Source organism: Corvus cornix, chromosome 4 (assembly GCF_000738735.6).
Source record: "Corvus cornix cornix isolate S_Up_H32 chromosome 4, ASM73873v5, whole genome shotgun sequence".
Classification (NCBI taxonomy): domain Eukaryota; kingdom Metazoa; phylum Chordata; class Aves; order Passeriformes; family Corvidae; genus Corvus; species Corvus cornix.
In genome coordinates, this window is record NC_046334.1 from 28,583,908 (window position 1) to 28,602,691 (window position 18,784).

Consider the following 18,784-nt stretch of genomic DNA (forward strand, 5'->3'; position numbering starts at 1 on the left):
CTTTAACAAAAGAAACGGTAATAATGTTCTTAATGTAGCATTAGTAAGAAAACTAACACTTCTCCACTTCTAGGAACACTTCTCTTTATAAGAAGCAGCAGAGTCTCAAGTTCACCAAAAGTGTAAATCTGAATCCTTATGACATCTTTGTGACTCATGTAGATTTATTTCATGTTCTCCGTAGAGTTGTTGTTTAGGGGACTTTTTATGTCTGTGCTTTGGATTGCTAAACAATACAGCATTGGTTCTCATTTTAAAGTTGTTTAGAGATCCTTTAAATTTTGCTAGCATCCAAATGAAAATTACACTACTAAAGCAGTGCCTACAAAAAGCCTTGAGTTTTCAGCAAAGGCACAGAAACATGCATTATGTAAGGAAGCCTCTGTATGCGTATGCAATTTCATGACAGTGCCATTATTGGATATAATTTATTTGCATAGGGATATATTTTTCCCATAACCTATCTTTAGCTGTATTGGTTCTCTTTGTACTTTGGGATGTTACTTTGTACTTTGTTGAAATTTTTCCTTTCCTTCGTTTGGCACAGAGTCAAACAAATATGTCCACGACTGTGGGATATCTTTGAAGAATGAATTCTTTAAAAATGGGGGTTTTCCTAATGGATAGGATATGGCACCAAATATTAAAAGACTGTCCCTGTCACGTTTCAGCTAAAATTAAAGGGTTTAATTAATATGATCTATTATTTCTTGAAAGGGAAAATTCCAAAACACGCCCTTTTCATAGTCTCACAGACAATTTTGCTTATCCACTTTTGATTCACCTTCACTGCAATTACCAGATACCTTTTCAGCAGAGATTTTTTGGTTGATTCTGTGTCACCCTGCAAACTCACTAGCTTATTTTTAACTTCCTAATACACAGGCACAGATGATTTTAGTACCAGGATTTTTGTTTCAAAGCACCAAGTACCACTACTCATTTTCCCCTGAAAGTTACTACACTGTGCTATTATTTCAGATCATAGCAACGATATGGGATCATAGCAATTTCTACATGGGTGTTCTGAAGCTTTCTACAAAACCCAAGTAGAGGAAGTAGAGGGCCATGGCAGTAGAAGCCTACAGATATCACTGTTAAGGAAGGCATTTGATCATATCATACGTGAACACAGTTCCCTTTATGGATAGGGGTAGGATTGGTTTTGGTCTGATTTGGTTTGTTCGGCACTTAAATGCAGTGGAAAAATGGCTCCAGTTGAGAACTGAGCTTTATATTTCCATATGAATGCAAGTGGCACCAGATAATGTAAGGTTTCTCCCAGTTTTCAATTCCAAGTGCATGGGCTTATAACTAATAGAACATCAGAAATACTGGCTGCTCCACTCCACAGACGTGATCAGAAAGCAGGAGTGAGAGAGTGCCCAGACTGACGCAGCTTTGCAGTCTGCTGTACTTAGTGGCACATTATTAGGTTAATACAGCAATGTTTAAGGATGACATTTTGCAGTGTACTGCATAGTACAGCCACCATCTCAGCAAGACCCATGGCTCTGGCTTCCACAGGCCCTCTCGCTGTCTGACACTGCTAAAACGTTTCAGGTACAGAGACAGACCCTTCCACAGGCTCCTCCAGGAAGCCTTTCTTTCTGTTTCCTCCCCACCAGGGAAACCTGGAGCCATACAGGGATCCTCTTTGGACTTTTAAATCTCTCCCTTACTTAGAGTTTCATAAGATAAACTGTGCCACATTCTTTGCACTGTTGCAAAGGAAATTAGTTGCTGCCTTTTTTCTTTCTTTTTCTTTTTTAAAATCAAGAAAAAGTAGAGAGAGATGCACAACTCCACTTGCTTCCATCCAGTCTGAACTGTGGAAAAAACTGCTTGGTTCTGTGCAACACCCCAGGGACCACTGCTACACCCCACTGCGTTGTGCGTTGGTTCCCCTTGGCTGCCGTGCCTGCACCCCTGGAAGCAGATGTCCTGTTAAGTTGCTTGGACTTCATACACAGCAGCTTGGCAAGCAGCCGAGTATGATATATCGATATTATTAACTAACTGCTATACTTTAAAGAATAAGCAGGCATAAAGTACCAAGGATTTAAAGCACTAGTAAAAAGTGACTTAAAGAAGGATTTGCACATTCAGCAGCAGACCTTTTTTTACAATTATATCAGTCCAAAAACTGCATGTTCGCTCTCTATAAACCTTGTTTATAGTCCAGGACTATCAAAGTAACAATGCTACTACTGGCAAACAGTAGCAATTCTAATTAAAACTACTTTATGTTCTGTGCTGTAGTGTTAAAGCAAAATATCTATGTATAAGACCAGGTTAAACTGTAGTAATTTTAATGTCTGCTTAAAAAAATCTCTATTGAGAACAGAAAATAGCTTTTTTTTCTATAACGTCTGTGCTTGAAGAGACTGAACACGAGCAACACCTCAAGGGAGAACTTCATTAAGATACATCTAATAGTAACTTTTTTAATATTACTATTTTTTAAATCCAGAGGGGCGAATAAGAAGGGGATCAAACCACCAAAACAGGAATCTCAATTTCTTGCTTAAAGATTTGGGGGGAGGGGGAACTCACTTTATATTCATATCTTACTCGTATGCTTTTTCATCCTGCTCCCTGCTTCTTTCTACTTCTGAAGTAAGCCACTTTTTGCTGACAAGTCAAAACATTTCTGTTCAAAGCTCAGTTGTGGGTCTTAGAGAAGATTTTGCATCTGAACAGCAGTTCATTCCACTCCATTTTATAAAGGGAGTATCCCACACTTCAGAGACTATGAGTCATTGTGCCATTGCAGCTGTGACTCTGAGACTAGACTATTATTTTTTTACTGTATATGCAAAAACATTGTTTCTTAGGACCATGTGCTAGTCTTTATTTATTGGTATGATCTAAGTATTTCCAGAAAATCCCATCTGCTGCTCAGGAGTTTGGAGAGAGGGCCCTTCCTCATATATGTTCCCCCTTTGCTCTCAGCACACACTCTCCTAAACCTCCCGACTATTAGGAATGACATAGGGAGAAATTTCTTCTAGATAAAATGAATCTTGAAGATACTTTTCATGCCAGAACAAATTTCCCTCTTCTGGGACCAGCATCCCTGCTCAACATTTTAGGTCCTTTTCTAAACTCTTAACCCTTTCTTAGCACTGAGCCCAGAATGACCTTGGAAATAGGACGTGCTGTTTCAATTATAAATGAAATTATTTTAAACAAGAGACAACATAAGAACATGAGAATCTTCAGTACAGACTAAGCCTTTCTGTTTAAGTCTTCCCATGTGATTTTCAGAGCCTCAGCTCATACCATACCAGAAGTTAATTCACCTTTCAAAGAAAGGATGGAATGTTTCACATAAAGCATGAAGAAAAAAAGAAGAAAAAGCCTCAGAAACTAAAGAGACACACGCATCCAAATGCTTGAAATCAGTGGCAGACCTTGGCCAGTCCCAAAATAACTGCTATTTAGGTCTTATATTGGTTATCAGTTTTCCTGGGAGGGGTGGGTTTTGGGGGGCCTTTTGTGTGTGTGTTTTTTTTTAAAGACACAACTAGATTATTCTACATCTTGGGCAGCTGAAAGGGTCATTTATTACCACAGTTATGGCAAACACAACTGTTAGTCCTCTCCTTTGCAAAGAGGAATTCTAGAAGTCATTTTTACTCAGTTTGCCACAAAGTTTCCAAAATAATTTTCAAATGTTAAGTTCTGGCTTTAATCTAAAGTTGGTCTTTGAAATAAAAATTGACAGTTAAGTCACAGAAGGATTTACAAGGGACATAAAGAAACAGAGAAAATAAAAATGCTAACATGCAGTAACATAAAATGTAATTAGCTATGCATGGGTATATCATCTCCAATAAATGAAAAACACCAAAGCTACAAATAACAACAGAGTTAAAAACTAGCACCTTCCTTATTCTTATTTTTTTGCATAAGATTATAGGACTTTCATCAGGGAAACAAGGAAGAAAAATCAATTCCATACATCAGCAATCAGAAAAATTGTAATATAATTTACTGTATATCGTAATATAAATTACTGTATATTGTAATATAAATTACTGTTTATTCTAATGGACAACTAAATTGCAATGTAAATTAATATAGGTTATGGATTAATTTAGATTAAATGTATCAATGAGAACAAACATATTTAGGATACAGTCAACTGTTGCAACAATTTCTTCTGGTGCAATTTTGACATCAGAGTTTTTAGAATATTATTAAAAATAATCATATGTCCCGGTTTTACTATTCAATTTATACATTTCATTTATTATAAACTTCAGGTTAATTTTGGTGGGGTTTTGTCTTGTTTGGGTTTTTTCTTTATTTGTTTGGATTTTTTTAAATGATGAATGAATGAATGAGAAGAGGAAATTATTCTCTGCTACAGACTATCATATATCAAATGGTACAGTAACATTAGTTTTGAAATTCACGTTTCAGAAGACTCATAGACCGAGCTAAGAAAGACCCAAGAGTTACAGAAATATTTGTCTCCATATGACAGAGCCGGATTTCTTGCACTAGCATTAAAAATCAGCCTCTGCTCGAAGTTTATGCATCAATGTAAATCACACAGATGTACAAGATGTACAGCCCCTTTTCTAAACCTTTGCAAGTCACACAAATATCCTGCAGATCTGCTAGATCGGCGCACGCTTATTCGTGTCGTTTAAATCCTGCATTATGGCAGCTGGAGCTGAAGGGCATGGGCAGAGCTGCCATGCAGGGCAGCTCACCACCAGCACAGGCAGGGCTGCAGCATCGCTGCTGAGGGTAGAGCAGGAAAAGCAGAACAGTGACGTGTGTACATGGTACATGTACAATGTTATATTATCGTATGCCCTTGTGCACTCCAGATCATGTAATAGGCACTGTATAAAGACAAGTTATGGCAACAAGATTCTAGCTAGTTTGACTGTCCTTTATTTACACAGGTTATGATCCAAACTTGTTTTTAACCTTGAGAAACCCCCCCATACAAATAAATTGCATATTTAATTTTTTAAAATATCCTTTCCACAAACAGAAACTTTTATATATTTGATGCAATAATTCAAATATTTTTGCTGTGTAATATCAAATGCTCTTATATTAATATGTTGAAATTAAAGTAATTTAAATGCTGCAATGTTGACATATACCAAAATGTTGGCTGATGTTGTGGGAGCACAACTTAGATTTTTACTACTCAAATATGAAAAGAATCAGCATCTTAGGCATATCTGCCAGTAGTTCCTTAATCACATCCACTTGACCACTTGTCCCACCAGTTTAGTCCCACCAGTGGCCCACTCAAGCAATAAAAGTGAAGAATTTAGAAATTAAGGACCCTATCAAAAGGTATATTTCCAAATGAAAAGGCTTAAGATGAGCCTTCTGAATCAATATTTAACTATCTAAAATAAAAGTGCCTACATTTTCAGTACTTTATTTGCAGAAGTGCTGAACGCTACTGAGCCCCTTCTCTGAGAGACACACTTCAGCACCTTTGAAAGAAACAGGATGGACCTAATTAGGTCTGAGAGGTGAATTTAAAACCCTAAGTATTAAAATTATGAAAACATGTCATTTCCATACAATACACCTAGAAATGTGGGAGGGGGAGGTGGGAAGGAGTGGCACAGAGAGAATGACAAAGGAAAGGAAAAAAGCACCCAAAGTCCCAGCTGAATAATTTGGAGAAATTAAATGTATATTATATACTACAACACACTGTTTGGAATCTATCTTTTTGTTAGAGATAAATGATTTCATTTACCAACTTCGTGTTCCTGTACTGAATGTTCATCTGAGGTTATTACATTGCATTTTATAAATATGTGAAAAGAAAAAATAATGAACTGCTGGCTCTACTTACAAAAAAGACTGAAAAGCTTGTTCCCAATTGCCAGTCTTTGTTTTCTTAAGTCTTATAATGTGTCTTTGCAGAACTAAGTGAGGTATAAAACCTCTCTTAATGTTGTTACACTTGGAAATACTGTTGTAATAAAATGAAGACATACAGTCTTCCCTCCGAGTAAATTTGAATAGTTTTCACTCTCTTTAGGGGAGCATGTTGCTTCTAATTGCACAGATAACATGCCTGGCTTGTAGTCTATATCCAAGAGAACAATTTCTCTTGACCTTCAAAAGACAACATCAGAATTAATTTCTAATAATGTTGGGTATTCTTCTCTGAGGCAGAGTGATGTAAAAATACTTCTTTTTTGAGCCATAATTTTATTAATTTTCAGATTATTCCTCATGAAAAGAAAACTGATAAGATACACTGTTTTCTTTTTTTTTCCTTAATCTCTCCTCCCACGTCTCATTTTTCCTTTGTTCTCTATCTTCCTCATATTCACCCCTCCAAAGGCTAGGAAAAGGCTGTCTCTAGTCAAATATTCTCAGCACTTCCATTACATACCATGTATGTACTACTTAATTTACAAAATTTTTATGAACTCTTCCTTTCCTAAGAGAATATATGGAAAAATACTTTTCTAGCTTCTAAGAAAAATTAGAAAATTGTCCTCATCAATAGAATTAGCACTCAGGTTCTGAAACAACAGACTAATCATCCTTTAAAAGTGAAGCTTTTTTTGCCTTTGTTCTCTTCTTCCCCCCTCCCTCCCAACATATCTACTGTAAAAGCAGATCATTTCACAAATGTCTGACCTTAATAAAAACCCTTCCACATCTGTAATATTTTTCTTAGTAGAATCTTCCATTTACACAATACGCAAAAGTGAATTTGACTTTAAATAAGGAATTAAAACGACTTATTTTTTGTTAATAGTTCAATCAAATTTTTTCTGGATAGGAAAATTTTTTGACCAAGTCATGCACACATACACAGAGCAAATTTGTGAAGCTCTTCCTTTTTTTCTGGCATAAAGTAATCAATCCACATCCCACACATAAAAATGACAATAACAAATGCCTTTAATAATACCTCTTTCAAAAGTCACATCCTCAAAGAATCAAAGAATGGTGGATATATACAAGTACATAGCATTTATAAATCAACAGAAAGCAAGCATGTTAATTGTACCTTCCTCTATCACCAAAATCAGTCTCACTTACCTGTCTGTTTACTATAAACACCCAAGAAGTACTAGCAGCAAAAGTCCAACAAATAAAACACAGGAAGAGAGGGCCACGTCTAAATTTAAAACAAGCTAAACAATATTAAAAAGTTCCACAGAGGTGCCAAGCAACTTGCAAGTAGCTGCAGACGTTGTGAAGGCTACTTTCAAAGTCAAAATACAGTCTTGGAGAAGCAACAAGAGAAGACAACAGCTTGCATTCACAATCAAACTCACTAAGTTTCTTATTTAGTAAGACTTTCTAGGAGATAGACATGAAAATATCTTAAGAACTGAACAAAGCAAATACCATATGATTTAAATAAGAAGCATATCTCAAAGCATATCTTTAATAAACATTTATTATGTGCTTAGAAAGAGTGTTTACATATAAACTTTGATGTATACTCTCGCTATATCTCTGCATCAGTACATTAAAATTAACTGTTGACTTTGAGAACAGAATTTTATTTATATGAATTATGTTATTCTGCACAATGTGAAAGCATAGATTGAAACTAGCTTTCATAACAAAATTGGTTCTTCAAAACTCAAAAAAAGCATACTTTTCCATGTAATTGTAGTTGAACATTCTGTTAAAAGAGGTCTATGTTTATAAGTGCACTGTTTTTGTGCTGTTGCATTTCTTCCATTAAATTTACTAGATTTCCAATATTTCATATTCTTTACAGCTAGTGCCTTAGAAGCTTTATCACTATTTTGACTACTGGAACCCCAAATATATACAGTATTTTAATTACTAAATAACTACTTTTTATACTACAATAGAAAAAAGTTTTACAGCCATTTTATAAAAAATTAGAACTGTAAATCAAGTGTACATTTTTCACAGTTAGTGTAGGACTCCAAAATACTTTTCAGCTCTTCATTTCTACTGAATAAACATTTTAGAAGTACTTCAAATTTCTATTCAAAATTCTTGCTGAGAATTTTGAAGGGTTCTATTTTATTTGCTTTATTTAATACACATATCATCAAAAGTGAGCAGGAAAGAGAAACAAGCTTCCATTGCTGGACCTCAATGGCTTTCATATCTCTGAAGTTATATGTAATAGAGTCAGATTCGGAAAATGTAATTACTACAAAGCTTGCCACTCTCTTAGCTTCCCAATTTTTTGTCTTCCCCCTCTCCTTGGCCTCCAACCTGACTATTAATATTTTATGTTATAGCTTCTTCCTTGTTGTTTTTTATTCAGCTTCTGGGCTTGCAAAATTATTCCCTCTTCTATGTTTTTGACCTACCTGTAGGTGGTACCCCAAAAGGTTTCTTCCGACGTATTAATGGAGCAGGCAATATTTAACGAGGTACACAATTTCAGGGAAAGTTTATGTATCTGGTCTGCCAGAGATGTATTACTCCTTTGAGATTAGGGGAACCCGTGAAAAAGAAAAAAAAAAAAAAGCAAAAAACCAAACAAACCCCAAAAACCAATAAACCAAAAACATACCTAATCAACCAAACCAACCAACCAACCCACCCCATATTATTCCACTCCACCCCAAACATTTGGACATCTTTGGACACATTTTGATTTTCAGAAAAGTTTTCTCATTTATTTTGATGTTTTGTGTGATCAGCTTGTGAGCTGCATTTCTCACTTTAAGAACAGGATACACAAAGACTTGGATTGTTCCCTTCAGGTCAAAAATCATCCACCATAATTTTGAAGTATACAGTTAAAGCAGGCACTCATTTCAAGGAGTATTTTGCGTTCAGTTTGACAGAATTCCCAAAGCCTCCACAGCTTTTGTTGCTTTGTTTGCTATATACAGGAAATATGCTACTGAGTCATGGCACAGTGACATATATAACAAGAAGCCCGCACATATGACAATACATAAGCAATTTGAATTCCTTTTGGATCTATGCTAGAAAGATTGTGAAACAATGTAGAGCTAAGTTATCTGCATGGTGCTACATTCCGACATACACAAACTATTTCAAACTGTAATATTTGAAATGTCCCACCAACCTGCAGCCAATTATACTCATGGGCTATAAAATCATATATACTCACATTTAAGAGCAAAATCATTAAATCCAGAGCTGCTGGTGTTCCTGTTGAACAGACTCAAAGCACTGGGTGGTCAGTTTTTCAGAGACTTCACACCCTGGCTCCAGCACGTGGTTCTGCATGATATGAGATAGGATTGGTCATTTTTACATTTTTGTTGAGTCACAGCAGAGTTAGAAATAGAAGTCACTATTTGGAGATAAGCAGTACCAGGTTTTTCTCTTTTTTCTTTTTTATTTCTTTTTAACAAGGCACCTAACAATTTGTGCCCTGGATAAAGGCATTTTTTATAAGTTATAATTGTTAAAATAATAACTCTAATAACTTACAGAAGATATTATTTCAATTATTGTTTACTTATGTAAACCCCATTTCTTTTTGTACAAATGAAAGTCCAAAGCTGTCCATGAAATTTTCATGCAAACAATTCCATTATTTAATTCAAACCTATTTTACTTCCCCATGAAATCTGGTGGCACATCTGTTTACTATGAGGGAATGTCCAAAAGTGTTGAAAAACACATTTTAATACAGATAAACACCAGCCTTCAAGTAAGAATACATCTAACTTCCAGCTGCCTCCTTTAGACAGAGACTGAAACATGCACGCACACAGGCATACATTACCAGCCAGACCAAGAAAGAGGAAGGAACGCAAGGAGTAGGAAAGAAATGCAGTGTGGCAGCTTTGTAAAAAGCTGAGTTCCCAGAAAGGGTTGTTGTCTCTTGTTTTCCCTGAGTTTCTGTCTTTGCTCCCAATTCTCTCATTTCACCCTTTTGCAATGAATGTGGCACTGACTCCAGGAATTAATTCAGCTCAACTGCCAAGGAAAAACCTTTATAATTGATTTTGTCAGATTATTATTTTCTACCAGGTTGGTGATTTCAGGTGGCTTGAATGAGTATCAAATTTGAGGCAGGAAATAAACAAACAAAAACCAAAAAAAAAAAAAAAAAAAACAAAAAACCAAAAAAAAAAAAAAGAAAGGAAAAAAGAAGAAAAAACCACGAAAGTGTGTGACAACAGGAAGGGATGGGAAGAAGCAGACAGGGAACCAGGATGTTCAGAAGCAAACCAGCACTTCAACACGCTCACCATGTGATATGAATCTGAGTCTTGGGCTGCCTGATACCAAGACAAAAGAAGGTACATAGGAAAGAGACGTCACAGCAGGCTATGGCTGGAGATTCTAGGTGTCAAACATCTCCCAAAATTGCTATACTTATTTGTGCTGAAGAATGAGGTGAAACACCATTTTTGATGTTTACAAGGTTTGGAACAATGGAGGTTCCTCTTCAACAGTGTCCAAACACAAAGTCTTTCCCATGGTGATTCTCAACACCCTGGACTTGGCAAGGCTATTTCCAATTAAACAGGTGTGCAGAGACACCCCTAGATCTGTTTCGGAAACCTGAATGACATGACTGCTGGAGGACCTAAAGACTGCAGGAGAAACCAGAAACAAAGCGCCAGCTCAAGTACTCATGCTCCCAGGAACCTGCAGATGCCCTCAGGGGAGCAAAGAAGGGACTAAAGCATCCCAGGAGATCACACTGCCTCATTTGAGTTATCCCCATTGCCACGGATGACCCTCGCTACTGAGCAACCATATCATAAGGCTGGATGTTTCTCTGAATTGAGCCCTCTGTTGGAAGATATTCTGTTACATGAGAGTAGGGACTTTTTGGCTCATTACCATGATAAAGTCCCTGCTCAGGCTGTCTTCAGTACTTGTCAGTTGCTACAGCTCAGGGAAAAAAAGATACAGTACGGTTTAAAGCTCTTTCCAAAATATCTCTATTAAATTTCCCAGAGTTCACACTACTAGACAAATAAAGAGCTTGCATACATTTACACTAATAAAATGAGTAGGGTTTTTTCCTTATTTTAATTACCTCTATTATTACAAATGGGAGGAAAACCAGACTTCTACATCTGTGTCCTCCTCATATAAGTAGTATGTAAATTAATTACCATCTTCCCAAATGTGTCAGTTTCACCTGAGAATTTCTGAGGCTGAGGTAGAGAGATCTTTAAAGGGAAGCATAATTAGATCAAAAACTAATTAATACTTTTTTACTAAAAGATGTCATAAAAATTATTCCAGAGTTTTTCATGGAAACCACTAGATTTTCATTCATCTTTACAAGTATATTTAATAATAACAAGAGTTATTATTGCTAGTGTACTTGTTTATGCTTCACAAGGGCAAACAGGACTAAATTACAGCAAACCCATTTCTGAAAGTTATTGAGTGTCTCCCTCTCCCATCAATATAAATGAAAGATAATTAAAAACAACTAATCGATGATGAACTCTAACTATTCTCATGAAACACTGAAAAACTTTATACAGGAAATAGTACAGAAGGAAACACCTCCTAAGAAACAGTTGCGATGATACATCAGCCCATGCCATGCTTTCTAAACTGCACAAGAGATGAAAACATGCACTTTGGCAAGAAGAAGGGAATTGCTTACTGTGTGCATTCTGCCATCTATTTTTGCCCAGCAAGGGCAGGGCGCCCAGCTCTGCCGGACTCAGGTCATGTCATCTCCTGAATGCTTCTTGGGGCAGGACGTGTCACGATAGAGTCTACTATTCTTATTAAAAATAACTTTCAACACTAGAGTACCAACAGCAATTCAAAGACTTGTTTCCACATTTCTTCTCTCCTTAAAACTCCTGGCCCAGTGTATCATACCTAACATCTGCAGTCCTACAGTCCATATCCCCTAAGCCTTGCAAATCCACAACAGGTGGCAACAAGGTTTCCAAGACAATCCCTCTCCCCAACACTACTTCCCTAAATACTCCGGAGCATCAATAAAACCTACGTACAAACAAAACTGCTTGACTCATACAAGTACTGGATCAGAATAGATCAGGGAAGAGATGCACACTTCATTGCTTTACCTCAAGACCCAACAGCAACTGCTGAAGTCTTTACAAGCTCTGAGCAACTGACATTGTTCTACATCCTGTATCCAAACTGGTTACCTGGTTTACTCTAGGCTGCCTTTGGAAAACCTGCTTTACATTAGACAATTCCGAAGTCAATGCTTAAACTGTGATAGCCAGCACAAAGAGAACAAGCATGCTCCCTCCCTTATAGAGGAAAAGAATGGGAAGGCAAGGCCGCAATGGATGAAATGGGAACCAAGCTCACAGCCTCCTCCTGCCCCCAGAAGGTATGTGGTAACCTGAGAACCTGCAGTATCTCTGGGAGAAATGGTAGCTCCTGGAAATCAGGCACGACTCCAAGCAAGTACATATTGCATACCTGGGGACAAGGAACACTGTCTTCAAGAAACTATTAAGAATTTACATGCTATTGTAATGCTAAGGGTAGTGGTTACTATCCATCTTAAAATGCAGAATTGTTCAGGATTTAAATGAATTTCAGAAAATATCCAATTAGGTCAACAACCCGTGTAAACAAATATTTAAATATCCCCATTAAAAAAAAAATAACATCACTTAAAATATTTTTCATTAGCAAGAGCATCACATTGCCTAGTTAAGGAAAAGTATGTGAGCCACCATGATCGCAGGCACTGACAGTGAAATGTGATAGCTACAGCAATTACCATGGCATTGGATTTCCTTTTCTGAATTCAAATTAAAGCAATGAAATCTTTGCAATGATAAAGGTAAAAAATATTTTGTTCAAAGTCCTTATCTGCATATATCAGGCATACTTTGTTAAAATATTTACTGGAAGTTTGAAATTTAAGCTATTTTGCTTCAAATATCTAAGCTTTTGTTCAAACTGCTATCATGTACTCAACAGAAAGAAATGCACAGGCTCATTGAGGCTTCAGGATAAGAACTAAGCAAAAAGTAATGAGCAATTATGTCCATTAACATTAAAATACAGGCCACACCTTTCAATAACAACCACCCAGAATTTGCATCCTTGTCATGCACATATCCCAGGTCACCAGATGGGCAATGCTGCACTGGAGGTGGGACTGTGTATTTGCAAATTTTGCAGCAGGGAGAACAACATCCTAGGCATAAGCACTGACTGCAACTGCATTGATGCTACTCCTATCATACCACTACCTGATGCCACTGCTTCCTTAGCTGAAAAGACTTCTCTAAAGATGAATCACTAATGTAATTGTTTTAACCTTGCTAGACCTTTTTTGTACCTCATGGATAGATTGGTGGTGATTTACAATTTCAGTAGAATTGTTTGTCAAAACAAAACCCACATGAAAAGCATGACAGAGAGTTATGTCCAGGAGTAAAAAGTAGCAGCAAAATCTAAAATAAAGCATAGCTCCTTATTAAAATTTACCATTACACTATCCAGCTCCTCTTTTATCTTGAGCACTTCCCAGAATAGACATCCTGACATTCTAGTCTCACTCAGACTATAATAAATATTATGTGTCATGAGAATATAAGTCTCAAAGCTATATTTCTCAGTCAGTTACCAAATTATATCAGTTTCAGGATGGTTCCATTTTTCCTGGAAAGTTATTTTATTCAAAGCCCAAGCTACCACTTCCACTGATACCTTGGCATGAAAACTGTAATCAGGTTCATTGAATGTAATATGTTTGACAGTAGCATAAAGCAAATTTTCTTCCAAAGCACTTGTTAAATTGTTAAAAAACAGGCAGGAGAAGCATTTTCAGTGAGCAGTTTATTCAATAAAGAATGTCACTTCAACATTGTTTTCCTCAGTGTGATACCACACAAAATTTTATCTATAACCAGCTGTAATTATCACATATTTGTTCCCCATTTTCACTGTCATTTTAGCCACTTGTTCAAAAATATTTGCTGTTTACTTGTTATTTCTGCTTCCTATCTCCATGGCCAGGTCTGTGGTTGTGCAAGCTGCTTCTAGGCATAAAAAAACCTTGAAACTATGAATATCCAACAGTATCAACTTGTCATGGCAAAAATAAACATTTTACAAAAAATCCACACGACACAGCCATCGCGATGCATGAATATCCTCTTGATCATTTGTGATTTTTATGATATTTGCTTTCTGTAAATACCCTCAGAAACAAAATCTCATTCAGAAATATTTTTAAAGTGGTGTGCTTTCTAAAACAAATAAACAGGGTAGGTGGATTGAAAAAAAAAAAATAAATTTTTATTAATTCTGGTTCATTTAATCACTTATAATATGATGCTGATGCCACATTAATTCTTCTCTTAGTATGACTTTGTATTTTATTGCTCCCCTCCTACGGGCTTTTTTCAACATATATCTGTCACTTTTGTTGCAATGGCAATTTAACTAAAAGGCATTAAAAAACCACAGGTTATAAGCCAATAAAAAGTTTACAGCAAAAATAAAACTTCTTAAATGAATAATTTAGGTTAATTAATATAATTTAAGAAAAATATTTGTTTAGAAACTAAACAAAGAAAGCAACAGAAAAAAACCTAGGATATAAGTTATAGCAAATATCTGCTGTGAGCAGCTTCTTAGAACAGCCAATCAAATAATGTAAAAACTGTGGATATTGTAAAAACAATAAGTATTTATGTTTGACAGAAAAAGGGGCAGGTGGGGTGGATTTGGTTTGTTTTGGGTTTTTTCCTCCTCTTTTTACATCAGCCAAGAGAGACTTCTTAACACTTGAAATTGCCTGCAATTAAACATAACATAAAACTGGATTTTATTACTAGTCCGTGGAAAGAAGCCGAAATTCCCAGAGAGGCTGTAAGTTTTCAACAGCCTCATCTAAGAGCAGAGAAATAGTCATAACCATTTCTCCAACAGATTGGATGAGAGCCGCCAAAGCCCCGAAGGAAAAGCATTTTGTTTATATCAGCCCCCACTCAGCACATGGAAAATACAGCTGCAGAGCTGGTTCTCCTGGTCCTCCAGTTTCACACCCTTGTGGACAAAACCAGCCAATTTAAATTTGTGGAGTCACCGCCATGACACACAGCAGCTTAATGAAGCAATTACAACAGATCTGTGACTTGCAGGGGGAAAAAGGCTGGGCCACTAGTGAGGGGAAATAGGAGATTCAGGAGCTGGCAAGTCATCCAAAAGCCTCCTTCATTCATTTCATAAAAACACCATCCAAAATCCAGCTTTTCAATATGACCCCAAAACCATGGAAAACTTAATATATATATGGATTTGGTTAATTAGGCTAGTCTTGGTAAAAAGCTCAAACCTGTTACTCCTGTGGCTGGGTCCCCACACCCTCTGGGTGAGGGCCACTCTAGAGTGGCAATTCTATTTTCCATGGAAGCAATCTCCCATCACCTGTTTGAAGTATGGCAGGGCGATTTGCGGCAACAGTGGCTGTGGTAGAGAAGAGGAGCTGCCAGAGGAGAAGGCCTTGGTGGCCTGACTGGGCCACCACCTGTTTGGCTTCAGGCATCAAACCCCAACAAGGAGCATACTCAGCCCATGGCTCCCTCCATGGGCGGCCACCAGGCTGAGGCATGGTGCCAGCACAGGGGGACAAGGGCTTGGCATCTGCTGGTCCCCAAGAAAAATCAAGACACCCTCAAGTCATTCCCCTTGCTCTCCCTGAACAGCCAAACTTTCCAACACGGCAGTGGAGAGGGAAACAGGGAGAGTACTTCAGTACTCAGCACTTCCAAGAAGCCACAGTATCCCTCCAGAGAACTATTTTAGAAAAAGGAAAGGTAGCTCTTGGGAGATCAGAACTGTTCCGTAAATGAAGCTACAGTCACTCTGTTTTAAGCAATCCTCCAGACCACAGGCCACCATTTACGGCATTTTTAGTTTGTTTTTCTCTTTTAAACTGGTTCAATCTGCTCAGAGCATTTGTTCCATGTCCTCAGTTTTTCACTGTCACTGACTTGCCCTAGAGCCAGGCAACTCTGAAGAGAACAGCCAGGGTGCTACAATCCCTATGAGCAGTTTGACTTGTGCCTATCTTACCACTGGTCTGATACCTGACTGGAACATGTACACTTGTAATGCCAGCACAGAAAAATTCTAACTCTCACTCCACCTCATCACCCTGCTCTGCTTCCCCTAACAGCAAGGGGCAATGAGGACAGGAAAGAATCCAACATCTGATATGACATTATAGAAAGCTTTTCCATTAACTGCAGAAATTCCCATTCTTCCTCACTCAAAATACAAGCACAATTACTTTTGTCAGAAGGGCCATCCTCTCTTTCCCTCGCCCTCGCTTCAATAGCACTGACAGAACACGTCTCCTCTTTAGCAGCAGGGAGCTTGTAATGGGAACAACAGTGGAGCCAGCAAAGAAACAGCAGGGCAAGTAGCATGCCTATACCTTGGGCTTATCCTGAGCCTCTGATTACCTACTGGTTACTGGGCTCTTTCACATGAGCTGTGGCTGCTGCACTTTTGGCAGGTGAAATATGCCACTGCTACACCAAATGCAAGGCTCCTCTGCACAGTGCAAAGGGCAGGCAGATTGCAGGGCAATCACTGCCATTGCTGATGGAATTTATTATCCAACTAGGATAACGTGGGCTTAATTAAAAAAAAAAAATCAAAAACCAACTCAGAAATGTGTGTTGTCCTCCTATTTGTAAAGAGAATCAGCTAAAAGATAAACCTGAAACTCTGGCGTATGTGGTCATCAGCCATTAGCACGTGGGGTACAGCATGTCCTACGAAGGACTTGCTTCCAGCATGCGCCTCTGCCTAGCAGTTGCCACAGGAATTCACACACATCTGAGACCGATTAGAAAAAAAATTCAGTCTGAGTTTATAAACCCTAATAATCCCTGAACTGATTTAATATCTTTAGTAGTAGGCTTTCCTGTATTGCTTTTACCTTTTGGAGGTCAGGTTTTAGCTCTTAGGAGGTCAGAACTGTTCCTCACATGAAGCTACAGTCACTCACAGTTTCATTGCTTTATTTCAATTCTAGATTTACTCCCCTGGCTTTTACCAGCAGACACATGAGGCTGTGAGCGTGATGTGCCACAGCTTCTATCCTACTATCTCGGCACCTATACATCAGAATGTCATCGCCCATGGTGCTGCTACGTATGCCTATTTGTAAGTCTCATGGGTGGCAATAGGATCTTTCTGCTGAAGGTTTCATCCCACACAGAATATTAATTTCTCTGCCAGTGTTCTGAGTGTGATTCGGTAACTGCTTTCTTTATCAGTAACATTTGACACTGAGTACAGAGAATTTTTTTTAACTAAGCTGGATAATATTTATTCAAGTGTAGGTGTTTGGCTGGGGATCTCTAACAAGTCAGTTGCTCAGATCTATCCAAATGTAAAATGTCTTCTCCATGGCTATTAGTGTACATCTCAAACTTTTAGAACACTGGCCCCCTTTAGCAATGACATTGTCTCTTTCTATCTTGCACAGACTCCTCAATTTTCAACTTACTCTCCAAGACAGATGCTTGATAGGCTGAATAATTATTCCCTGTTTTGAAGCCTAGGATATCTGGAACCATCCCAGGCTTTTAGAAAAAAAAATCTTTGCTTTTTTTCAGAAGTCTCAGAAGCAAAGCTATAGTGCATTGTGTACTTTGAATATGGTGTCATTTTATTTATGAGGCTACTATAAAAAACAATTGCTGCAGATTTAATGACTTTTTAGTGCTATTTACCTGAAATCTTCATCTGTGTAAAATTTTCCTTGGCATTCTGAATGCCATTTTCCATCTCTGAGGCATTATTTTGTTTGTGACGCTGTATCACACCAGGTGAATTGTTTTCCTGCTCTTTGGTTTGATTTTTTTCTCTTGCATAAGGCTTACAAATACTTGTTTGGGGATTCCCAGCTACCAAATTTGCTTTTTGATTGCAAATTATTGCTTTGCTATTATAGCCCAAGTGAAAAATAACGGTTATTTTTATTTTTACCCATTGTTTACCTCTTCTCCAGTCTCACTGAAGAACTCAATTTCTTGTATCCCATTTCATTTGTCGCCCCTTAGTTTCATTACAATGATTTTCTCTCCAAGTTTCTCAGGAGTCATTTGAAAAAATTCCCACAGAGGCTGCTCTGGTTCCATTCTTCATTTACTTGAGTAAGTTCATTAGCTTTGCACATCTTAGCAACACTTGATAAAGTTAACGTACACTTTTTTTTGCCCTTCTCCTTTGAGACCTTGCATATTTCACCCTTTTTCCCTCTAAAGTACCATGGATTAATTCCTCATTTAAGGATCATCACACAGGTTTGCCACAGCCCACAACAGAAGTCCTCTGAACTGTTTCTTGATTACGCTTGAGTAAGGTATGTCATTCCATGCCCAGTCTCCTTAATCACTGATTTTGTGTATCATCAAAAGTTGACTCCTTTTGACCTCATATTCAGGGGAAGAAGAAATCAACAAAACAGGGTAAAAAAACCCCTTCAGTACATCCTCACCTAAGCAAGCACTCTTCATGAAGAGAATTCCACACAGTACCAGCTCCTAGGCCTTCTTCCCGCCACATCCCCGAGACTTACAGAAAACTCACAGGCAAAGAGCCATCAGTCTCCTCTCAAGACCGGCACGGGAAGTTGGGGGCAGAGGGGAGACTAATCCACAGAGGAAATAAATCCTGAGAACACTCTGCCCCTTGTTAGATCATTTATAGATTTCATTTTTTGCTTTGAAATCAGCTGCAAGTTTGCTCAGATTTCATCCTTCTTGTCCCAATTGACATCTGATCCCTGGCCACTGCCAGCACCAACAACTTTTCTTTACTTGCAAACTACTTATTGCCTTCACAA

The 18,784-nt window shown here is 37.7% G+C and overlaps 1 long non-coding RNA gene across 2 annotated transcripts in view; it reads right to left on the reverse strand.

Annotated features, from left to right (window-relative positions):
• The window catches only part of LOC104697132, a 558,345-nt gene that overhangs the window by 406,098 nt on the left and 133,463 nt on the right, over positions 1 to 18,784 (reverse strand). For both annotated transcript variants that reach the window (XR_005601785.1, XR_005601786.1), the window contains exon 3: positions 9,098 to 9,210. This is a non-coding gene — a long non-coding RNA (uncharacterized LOC104697132). The remainder of the gene's footprint in view (positions 1 to 9,097; positions 9,211 to 18,784) is intronic.